Genomic DNA, 12,042 nt, shown 5'->3' on the forward strand with positions numbered 1-12,042 from the left:
CAAAGAGAGTTACAGGTAAGGTAAAAGAACACAGTTCTAGTGTTTGTCCTTACTGCAGCATAACAGAACAGAGAGCTTCTGCTTTCCTGCCACTCTTCTCTGCCCTCCAGGCTTTTGAAGTGGAATAGTATCCCATTTTTAATTCAGTCATTCAGTTCTGAGCTCCTCAAATATAAGACAGGAAAGAGTTTCATCAAACTCTATGATGTTTAAGAGTTTATATTACAATTTATCTTCGTACAAATTAAGGGAAAAAAACTCAAACAAGAAACTTTTTATGTGAACATTCATTCTGCATAGTAAACTAAGCCATGCACCTTACCTTGCTCAGATTGTCCAGTGACTAGGAAGTAATCTATACAAGTAAGCATAAACTGCCTGCAATCTGTAAAATTATGCTTAAAAAAAACCCCAAACACTTCATATCAAAGAAAAATGCTTTTAGAGCAAGAAGTATAATTATTTAGCCCAACTACTTGACCTTTGCTCTTTGAGCTATTGTGTCTGAAATAACTGAGGTATTTGAGGCATTGTGCCTCAAATAACTTTTAAAAGTCAGTACAAGTTACTGACTTTACCAGTGAGACACACGTTATTCCACCCTACTTTACATCGTTTGTTCCAAACAGAATAATGAAGAAATGTCGCTTATCTTAACGCTTATGCCTGTTTGCACATATGGAAATAGCTGTGCCATTTTTTAAGACCTGCATGGAGGAAGCTAATGACCATGGTTACTGCAAAACACAAAACAAAGGCCAACAAGAAAACTATTCTCATTGGAAAGCACTTGCCATTCAGCTGTGTAGCATGTGTAGTATTCAGTTTCCAAGTCATAGTTATCGCTAAAAAGATGAATTCTGACTAATCTGGAAATTCAGGATACAACCACTGCATCGGACTGAAGTTTAAACCCATAATGCTAAACTCTTCAATAAGTTGCCTTAATATTAACTTCCAAATTAACTTCCAAGTTTACTATGGCACCTTGAAAGGAACAATGCCTTTAATACTTCTTGCTTCAGTGCCAAACAGGATGCCACAGCCCTTCCTTCCTCTCAAGACTGAAGTCCATCATGAAAATTAAAAAAATTCTAGGAAAACAAAAACACTAGAGTGTTGTTTTTCTATGTTAGTGCATGAGCACTTTTAATAGTCAGTAACAGGATTCAAACCATTTCGGCTGATGTGCTGTCTCATAGAATGGAAATAAACAGAGTTTCACTTTGGAGCACCACCTTTAGTGTTCTGGCACATTTTCCAGATCAAGTAGAGTTCATTTTTTTTCCCCAAAATGTTAAGATCGTTTCCCACAGCTGCGTGCAAAGTATATGGATGCTTTCAAAGCAATTTGCAAACAATTGTGTTAAAAACAGCGTCTGCATTTTAGTAACAGCATCTTAAGCAAGTGTATTAATTTTTACTTATAAATTAGAGCCAAGTTTTGGCCTCTAAAACACCAAGATGGTATGCCAGAAGACAAGAATGAACTCTTGTCAAGTGACACTCAAACTAATATACAAAATCTGAGTAAAATAAAATTAAGACAAAATCATGGTTCAGAGATTGGCATTGTAAGGAACTCTTACCTTGCATCCTTACAGATTAGTAAGGTATTATGCTTTGGTAGGACTTCTGTGAGGCTCCTAATATACAGGAACTAAAAGTAACACTAGTTAACTTTTCAAGCTACAACATATCAATAGTTTCTACACACTCCTGAAAAAGAAGTTAGGTTACCAGAAAAAAAAGCACCTATGAACTAATCCAAATTAGAGTCGTAAGAATTAACATCTCTCAGTATTACACAAAAAAACCCCACCAAAACAAAATGGGGTTTTCAGAATTTCGGTTTAAATGCTTTTGATTTTTTACAGAAATTATAGTACATAAATTTGAACCAGAATAACTGTCAGAAGATGAAACAGAATTCTACATTAAGTGTTGGTTTGGCACTGTTAAAACAGTAACAAAGCACTACAGTTTTTAAGATGTCCATTTTAAGCAACTGCAGTGATGGGAACACTTTGCTCCAATATAGCTTGTGTTTGGTCTCCAACCAAGACATGGGCAGTGGTATTGGGCATAAAGCATCTACTGACAGCAAGTGCCGTTTCCCATTTACAAGGCTTATGTGAGGATGTAAAAAAATAAATTAAAAAAAAATCAAATAAACTAATTACTGTAGAAGCATACTAGAACTATCAACAAGCCACAGGATCATATCATGCCCTCCAGATGAAAGACAGAATTAATGACCATGAGGCATGACCTCCTCTACTGCTGCTTTTCTTCAGTAAATTATGTCACCTAAATAAGGAGACTGTCTCATTATTTCTGATTTAGCAGTAGTCTGGAATACTAAATGGAGCATATAGCGTTGAATTCAGTTTCTTGGATAGGACATAAGCATAACAAAGCTGAAACAGGGAAAAAAAGTCTGGAGACTGTCTTCTTATTTAGCTCTGGTCCACTAACCAGCTGTCCGGCACTAGAGTGAACATAAGCAGGAACTTGGGTGTGTGCATAAGTAAACATTTTGTCACTGTTATTTACATTTCACATGGCTGAAACGAACTGTAAAGTCATTCAGCACTCATCACACAACAGTTTAAGATCTTAGGAGGCTAAACAGAACACACACTCAAAAAAGAGAAAAATTAGAAAATACAAATATATTTCAACATTAAAAAAACAAATAGTGAGAGCAGGTGACTTTTTAATAAAGGACTTTTACAGACAAGTGTTCTATTCAAGGTTTTCTGGGGAGGTAATATATGCCAAAATACTTGTAATAATACTTCAAGATATGAAAAACATTACCTTTTGCTTAGGGTTTTAAGGTATGTCTTACAAGATCCAAGACACCTGTTCTTTGAGGCTGGGCAGATTTCTGCACTCCGGTAGGATTAAATATTCCCATTTATTTTATTGTTAACTCAGAAAGAAAAAACAGAACCAAAACCACAACCCAAACCAACCAACCAAAAATACCTAACAAATTTAAATTCTAATAATAGAAACATGAACTATGATCATAGATGTATGATCAAGCAAAACAAAAAACCCATCCTTCTCTTAAGTTAGACACTACAAACACAAACTCCAGTAAGTTTTGATACCTTTGATAGTGACACTTTGCTATGAGAACTTGCATAAAGATAGAATAAATTAACTAATACTGGGCTTTTTTATTTATGTGGAATTAGTCCGTACCAGTAGTTAAAACTTCACTCTGACTATTTAAGCTTACAGCAGCAGCAAGACTGACAAAGGCCTAAGATATCAACAGGCTGTCTAGGCAAGAAAAACTTCTTTCCCAAATGTAAGGAGGTTACAGAACTCTACGTGGGCCATACTTTATGACTAAGAGGTAAACCTGCCTTTGAAACATTTCACTAAGAACATGACCAATTGCCTGGGGACCCTTGAAAACCAGTGATCATAAACTGCTGCAGGCAGATTGTAGATTCTCAGATGGGGGATAACAAAAAACACCCTAAATATAAACAGCTTCCTGGGGTTTTTCCCTCACTTTTGTTGATTTCTTTTGTGATATCCATCTCTTCCACCACCAAAGTAACCATACTGTAATTGAAGATAGTTAATCATTATTTATACTTCTAACTTATTTCCCCAGTCTCAGCCATGATATGCCTACATGTTATCTGAAAACTGAATCCAACTCTTCCATTTAAGATTTCACATTACTGCTAAATCAAAAATAATCCAGAGGGGATTTATTTTAAATTTAGTCATTCTAAAGCAAACATATTCCTAAGTGCTCTGCACCAGTTCAACTTAAATCAACCAAATTAAGCTCACTTGAAAATTTGAAAACATTCAGTGCTCAAGAGGCTCAGCATTTCCCCAAGGAAGAACAGGTGTACAACTCTAATCCTAATTTGCATCAGTAACCACAGACACAACAACACTGCAAAGTTCAGTGCAAAGCTTACTGCATGGCACAGGATCAGCCTGTAAGACAGTAAGATTCAGCCTGAGGAAATTGCTACATATAAAGAAAAAGAGAAGAATACAGAATAGAGCAGAAAGAGATGAACTCTAAAGGCCAGGAGAAAAGCCAGGAACAGGAAGATATTCCAATGTGTGACTGCAAAGCTCAGATTTTGGAACCCTCACAGGTCTACTAGTATGAGCAACTTCATTTTGCATACAAACTTTATCAAGAATAGAGGGATGTCCTTGAAATTTATACATGGCAGTTGACCGTTAATCTCTATCAAATGGGGAGGGTGGCACCTGATTTTTTGTTCAGTTACCTCCAAATGAACAGAACATTCTCCCACTCTAGAGTTACATACTGGAGGCACTATTTTTTCTGAAAAAATTAGGTAATTAAATGTTGAACACATGCTTTTTTGCCAAAAAATTCTCTTGTCAGAATGAATGCAGTAAAGTTCTCCTGATCAATGATGCTCATGATTTTCTCTGAGGATCTAGACCCAAACTGCTGCATAAAGAACCATTCTATTTGCAATAATCACCTCAATAGTCTCAGATATTCTGACAAACTGTTTCTTCATCTGTACAACAGACTAGACTCCAACATTTTTAAAAGCCATCAGATTGCAAGCAGGACCCACCTGACACACAGTAAAGCAGGAAATTTTACTCACCAACCACAAGCACGACCTCAAGGCACAGCAGTCCCCTTATTTTACAGATACTGCATATATGTTAGCTAGAGGGTAAGTACCATGTTTCCCTAAAGCTGATTCACTTCTACTATATATTTTGGTTCTATTAAAATTCTTATCAAGAGCCACAGACTTTCAAAGCAAATTATATTGGTAAGAAGTACTTCATTCTATATATCACCCATATCCCCCACAAGATCTGTTCCAGGGAAGAGAAACAGTGATAACTGTTAATGTGAACTTAAGGAAGCATCCTCATACAGGAGATGCTTGTGGTTATTAATGTTCTAGAGCCTCACTAGAACAACTGGCTTTCAGGGTAGTTCAGCAATGTCCAAAATAGACTTTCTGTTTGAAAGATAAGACAGAGCTATCTGTGTTACATAAAACTTTCCCATTAGCAGCTCTTAAGGTCTTCAGCATCTGCTGGGACAGAGGTGCCTGGATGCCTGACAGTCTTAGTGTGAGCAGCATCTTTGGGGACAGTGGTGTCCATGGTACAAACAATTCTCCCAGCAGGGAGAGATCTCTGAAGACAGTGGACCCAGTGTTACATTAATCTTCGCAGCATCTGTCTGGACTAGTGAAATACCATAGCCATACTAAATAATGTGTCACAGCATTTGTATTGTCCACTCACCACGAACAGTATCAAATAACATTGTAGGCCAACAGGCCACCAAAATTAGAAAAAAAAATGTTTCTGCAAACAGAAAATGCATGCAATTTTATTGCAAATATCTGTATCTTCAAAGTCCGCTGCTCTTCTAGGAGACTTAAGTGTAATGTGCCATTTCTTCAAAAACCTTCTTCTACATTTTCTGCTCCTTAAAAATGCTACTTACTTTTTAAATCCATCACTTGTTTCAATACATAATTTGTTAATCCTTAAAAATCAATACACTACATTTCAGTCCTCATACCTTTAATATGCTATAGTCACACATTGTAAATAAAGAACTCCAGTATTTAGAAATAAAGATACCTAAGATTAAATCCCTTATTCAGCTCTTCCAGAGACAGGGAGGTACATGTGTGGGCTGAGTTTTCTGTGTTGATAAGGAAATCTTCGGTTTCTCACTATACTGTATCCCTGATATAACACTTCTGATGTCTACTTGAAACAAGAGTTCCAAATTATTTTCTGTCTTACAATATTACAACTACAACACACTTTTATAATGTAGAAAAGTAGATGCTTATCAACATGCCATCCATGGCTCAATACCTAAAATTTAGGGGTAGAGGCATTCTATATTGAGATTACCAACCCATGACTTAAAACAATCTGTCTTTTCTCTTGAAGTTGTCATTTCTCCATTGTGTAAGTTCACTTCAAGGACAGCACAGAGGCCCCTACCTCGTTAGGGGCCTTTATCAGCTTACTATTGTTGCTCCCTTAGATTTTAACCTAAAGTTTCTCCCAATCACAACTTGATTTGTCCAATACCCTCTAAGACTCACATGGTACACTGGAATATTTTTCTGAAGGACAGAGACAAGTATATGTTTTTCAGTAGAATGTGATAATCCATGCCTGACTTTGAACTAACAGCCAAAAAAGAAAGAAGTGTGGAAGCAAGCACATTGACCTTTCTAGTAAATTAAGCCCTAGATTATTTAAGTTAGGGCAAAATAAGGAATAAAAGTTATTGGTTTCACATCATGAATGTAAGGCTATAGAGCCTCAAAAAACCTGCCTTGTCAAATAATAATACACTAAGCCAAAAACATTAAATATAATGAAAAAAAGCAAATTAATTTTTGACAAACCACTTAAAAAATGTGGTTTAAAGTGAAGCCTGTCAAAACTCCTGTAAGGCCTGCTGTCTCAGATGAAGTACCATGCACCTGTTCAGTTTATGCTAATACTTCTGTGGAACCATTCACTTATATAATTGACTGTGCATAAATTAATAGCTGTCAAGCGGTTTGAGGATAGATGTTTGATTTCCTAAGGCATTCAAATGAAAAAAATAAAATGTTCAGAAACTGACTAAACCGAACAACAGCTATTCTACATTGTATCCTAGTTTTAGTACCTGGCCAGAAGATTACGCATTAACCTCTTCTCCCAAGGATTTTAAGCTAAATTTACGCCAGAAACCACACAACAATAAAAGACATACAACCTACCACTATGTCAAGAAGTTTAGTTCAGCAGCACTTCAGGAAGTTTAAGAGTGGCTTCAACAGAGCAGACATGCAACAAGGAAAAAAACCACCTACAACAAAACACCTTTACAACACCCTTAAATGCCTTATAATAATACTTATCTTCGTGGGCTGAAATCCCACATTTTGAATACCCCTACTGGGCAGCTAGGTATGTGGTACTCCTCTAAGGGGTATGCACACACTGCCCATACCAAAATCATAGAATTTTACTCACGAACTTGGTATTTCCCATAAATTACATATTGGCAAGAGAAATCAAAACAGCAGGTGCCTAGACGGGCCTCAAACTCTAGAAATGGAAGAGACTAAAAGCATAGGATCGCTCTTTTCAGCCTCTATCCGACTGACACGTGTAGGTCTTCTGTAAAAGAGGTTCCCCAAATGGGTACCTGTGGTATGCCACGGTTTAAATCCACCTGTGCCGTTCCCAACTTACCTACTCGGCCGTATGTGCAAAAGCTTGCACTGCTGGCAGTTCCTCCTCCAAAGGCGGCTGGAAGTCTTTTTTGGAGCCTCAGGGCTCTTAGGTTCGGGCTCTGCAGTTCCTTATGGACAGACACTCCCACCAGTGAGGTAGCAGTACGCAGAAGCAGCTAGAAAGTTTGCCACAATCTCTACCTTCCCCTGCAATTTGCTCCTCTCCCAGCCACAGCCTCTTCTCCTTCCTGGCGAAAGGGACCGGCTTTAAGGGCGTCGGCGGAGGCGACACTTCTGGCAGAGGTTTCCTGCCTCAGCAGTGCCGCAGCTGGAAGGGCTCTCCCGCTGGAGGGCGGCTCCGGGCCGGGGGCGCCGGAGGCAGTGCTCGTTCGGGGCTGCGGCCACCGCCGCGTTTGCTACGAGCCTCATGCTCGCCGCGGTGCACCCTGACATCATTCATTCTGCTACACGCACGCCCGCCCCCTCCATTTCCAAGCAGTGACTCACCCCGGCGCTGCCGGCGCCGCCGCTGTCCGGGGCAGGGCAGGGCGGGCCGGGCCTCTCGCGGCCCCCGCCCGCCGCGCAAGGTGCCGGCCTCGCCCGCCCGCCCGCCCGCCGCGCGCCTCTGCGCGCGCGCCGCCCCCTCCCCGCGGGGCCGCGCGTGCCCCGAGCCCCTCTGCCCTGCCCGCCTGCTCCTCTCCTCGCCCGGCCCCGCACCGCTCTCCCGGCGGAGGGCTCAGCCCCGCTGGCGCCGGGCGAGCGCCACGTTAGCCCGAAAAAGGGGCACCGACACCTGCCCTGCCCCCCTGAAACGCCTGCTACGGGAGGGGCACCGCCCGCCCCCGAAGCCAGCGCCGGGCCGGGTGCCGGGGCCGCCCCCGCAGCCAGGCCGCGGACGAGCGCCGCCGCCCTCCGCAGCGACGGGCTTCCCGGTTTTGCCGGGGGATTTGATTTCCCCAGCTCTGCTCACATGACGGATGACTGTCACTGAAAGCCCCTGCTTCTCAAGCGTTTCTCCTCCGCCTCTGGACTTGGCTTTCCTTGGGGTTTTGTTTGGTAGAGCTTTATTTGGCGCTTTTTTTTTCTTTGCTGGGTGGAGGGCTATTCTTCCCCCCCCCTCCCCCCCTTTTTGTTTTCAAAAGAGTTCCCCCATCATTACGTAGCAGCCAGATTTTGTTGGGAGTTTTCCAGTGTAAGAAACACGTGATTGGCGGGGGAGGAAGGGAGGGGGAAGAAGGTGTCAACTCATTCTCGCCGAAACTCGTCCTGGCCGATACACACCTGTCCTGCCTTAGTCACCCGGCTGCAGCGCCGAGCGGGCACATGACAGAGCCGCGGCCCGGTACACAACCCTGGGTTCGAGGAAGGCACCTGACCCTCTGTTCGTCACACCCCTGGAAAGCCCCCTTCACCCAGCTATTGGCTATTCTGCTTCGGTTGCTCACACTTTGTTTTTTTGCACAAAAGCTTGGGGGAAGGGAAGAGACAATCTGCTTTATTCCAGCACAGAGTGGAAAAATTTTCCGCACTCTCGGATTTCTGTGGGACAGGGAAACTACTCTGGTCCAACACTGACAGCCAGGACACTGCTACAGACAGAATGCCAGGATTTCCAAGTTTTATCTTCTGTAGGCTTAATGCAAACGGTCCTTTATAACCAGATAAACAAATCAGCAACACTACTGCTGTTCCTGTTGCTAGGTAAATGCACATACACACCTGTAGTGCTGAACCAAAGACATTTGCTGGAACCTCACAGCTCTCTTTACTGCTACTGTGATCCCCCTCCAATCCTCCTAAGTGGGTAATGCCTCCTTTAAAATAAAATCTGAGGGGGAAAAAAAAAAGGTACCATGGGCAGGGCATTTGTTTTTAACTGATTACAAGGATATCTACATATGCTCAGTTGCATACAGAATCACACACAAGCCTTTGCAGAATCGTATCTTATTTCAAGCTGTTATAAAGAGAGGATAATAACTGACAGAGTAGCAAATCAAGAATAGAAATAGCAATGCAAGTAAAAAAAAAAAATTAACAGGCAAGTATACATATAGGTACAGCAAAGGCTAAAACAGAGGCCTCCCCTACCTTTCCTTAATAAGAAAAGAGCCATTGAAGAAAGGTTAAAAGGAAAGACTGGAAACTTAACTGGAATTTTTCCAAATTATTAGATAGATCAGTAAGCTGAAACACTGGCATTACTCTTAAATACTATTCTCTGAAGCACTGCTTTTAAGTAAAAAATAGCAGTACATTTTCTCACTGTGCAAGGTTACCCTTCACACCCAACCCCACAAGCCCATCCTTGCCGACGAGAGGTTGAAGTGTAGAGCTCAGTGGTGGATCTGTAAGGAACAGCTTGCAGGAGAGGGTCTTTAACTAATCTGGTAAGAGCTGTTTGTAAGCCCTGCATAACAACAAACCTTCAAAAGCAAGCAGCAAATTTGTAGTCACAATACTTGCCAGAGGAAATAGCAGCACATCTCTCAATCTTTACTTTACATTAACTTCAAAAGATTGTTTTCAGATGGAATTATCTGACAGAGAACAAGACTTACAAAATGATAACTTATTTTGAGGAAAAAGAAATCTTGCACACACAGACAGAATTCCATTGAGACACTCACATACAAGTCACATTTCCCTTCACCTCCCAGGGAGGCAGATGAGAGGGAGAGAGTACAGAAACAGAATTTTGAGGGGAAAAAGAAATTACTGTTCCTTTCACTTGGAACAAACCCAGCATCTTTTTCATTACTGTTTACTTTTTTCCCCTTTCATGAGATCAGCAGGGATATTATTGGAAACAGTAATTCTATAAACGAACACAACCAGCTTGTGCATTAAAATTCTGAAGAGACAGGCAGTTTTCAGAAGCAGCTACCACCAGAATCCTGCTTAGTTCTACCATGGGACAACTGAAGCTACAAGACTGGGTTTGTGGGGGTGGGGGAACCAAAAACCATACAGAAATTTCTAGTTCAAGTTGACTTTACAGTTTATAGACAGAATAAACAGTACTACTAGTACTGTACACAACTACAATTTTGTGTGTGTGTGTGTGTAGCCAAGCCATGGCAGAATTCTGTGCAGAAACTTGATAGGCAAAAACTATGTACCTGTGCTCAGCCTAAGTACTTTCAGAACTAATTAACTGTGTAAGTACACATGTTCTAAGGAGCTCATGTATATTTGTAGTCTTTATTGCAGCTGTGTTAGGGGCAGATAAAAACATACATATTTTATATTGAAGTGTGCCATACATTCCCATAATTATAGTCACTTATAATGCTTCCTTGCCTTTTCTTCAAGTAGCATATATAAAGTATCTTCAAGTAGATATAAATCAGGGTAAATCCTGCAGACTGCTTCTCTTTGGGACTAACATTATACTCAGTAGCCTGGGTCTCATGGCAGCCCCATTATATCTGTGAAAGTGCTAGTTGATACTTCTACCTTAAAACAGATGGAGTAAGTTTCAAATTATTTGTTATTCCCACCCCATTATGAAAGAGCAAAACACAGTAAAGCCCAACATAAATATATTTTACCATGAAGACATTCTTCATCAGTATACACTTGCTAAATCCTTAAACACCCCCTAACAGAAATAAGTTCCACAGTTTTTGAATTACATGCATTCCAGTGATGACATGAATTTTAAGTCTCCAGATTATGATTTTTGATCCATTCACTAGTTCTTTTTCATCATCAAGGGCTTTGGAACAAGGAGAACGCTTACCTTATAAGTTCACCATTAAGGTCACTATTTTTTGGCAACTGAAGAAGTGGATGAAAAGATAAGCCCCAACAGAAATCATAAGACAACTTTTTCCATCACTCCTTCATAAACACTCGTTCCAAAGTACACAGTCCTGCCCTACTACTGGAGAGGCTTGGGCCTTAAGAAACACGTTTATAAATCACCACAACTGTTTCAAGCACAAGTTCGGCTGCTTAAATAGCTTAACTTAAAAGGTCAACCCCCAAAAAATAAAAATTAAACAAAACAAAACAAAAAGAAACCAAAGAAGACTACTACTTACGATAATGCACTAAGCTGCCAAGCCAAGCACTGCCATACTAAGCACACAAACGTCGCTTTAGCGCTACCACCTTGCAGCAAAGAAACCCCAGTGACGCTCACTCAACTCAGGGGAGCCCGGCCCAGTCCCCACTGGGAGAAGCCGGGGAAAGCGCTCCCCGCCGTTACCTGCGGCCTCCCGCTGTCCCCGCGCTCCCGTGCCGTCCGGGCCCGGCCCTGCTGCCCGACTGCCGAGGCACGGCCGCCACCCGCCCTTCCCGAGCTTTCAAAGGAGGCGGGAAGCGGCGCCAGGCCAATGGCAGCGGGAGCCCGCCCGCTCCGCAGGTGCCGCAGGAGCGGCCGCCGCCGCCTCCGACTCCGCTCCCAGCGGCGTCCAGCTTGGAGGCATCCCTGAGACAGCAGATGCTTCCTCCAGCCACTCTCTTCGACTCCTCGAGACTTACAAATCCGTGATTATTGTCTGCCGTTTGCCTAACCTTTGTGCTTTACACAGTTTACATTCCTCAGAATTTGCTAATATTAGCTGTTTTCATAACCAACAGCTAGGCAGAGATATTAAGTCCTTTAAACTATTTTTTCAAGGGCTTACATGTTATTGAGAACGTCCCTGGATAGTTTAAGGGGCAAAAAAAAAAAAAAAAAAAAAAGAAAAAGACGCTTTGTGGAATTATACTCCCTGCTAAAGCTCATGAGGAAAAAAAAATATTTAGACTACAGGGTTGTGGTTTCTTTTTTGTT

The 12,042-nt window shown here is 41.5% G+C and overlaps 1 protein-coding gene across 3 annotated transcripts in view; it reads right to left on the minus strand.

The window, feature by feature from the left end:
• The window catches only part of SGMS2 (sphingomyelin synthase 2), a 44,896-nt gene extending 33,282 nt beyond the window's left edge, over positions 1 to 11,614 (minus strand). Inside the window, exon 1 of one of the 3 annotated variants that reach the window (XM_063423517.1) lies at positions 11,473 to 11,614. The gene's annotated coding sequence lies outside the window, so the exon portion shown is untranslated. The other 2 variants (XM_063423519.1, XM_063423518.1) reach the window with 2 other exon arrangements.
• Positions 11,615 to 12,042: the final 428 nt, after the last annotated feature.

The sequence above is a fragment of the Prinia subflava genome, chromosome Z, assembly GCF_021018805.1.
Source record: "Prinia subflava isolate CZ2003 ecotype Zambia chromosome Z, Cam_Psub_1.2, whole genome shotgun sequence".
NCBI lineage: Eukaryota > Metazoa > Chordata > Aves > Passeriformes > Cisticolidae > Prinia > Prinia subflava.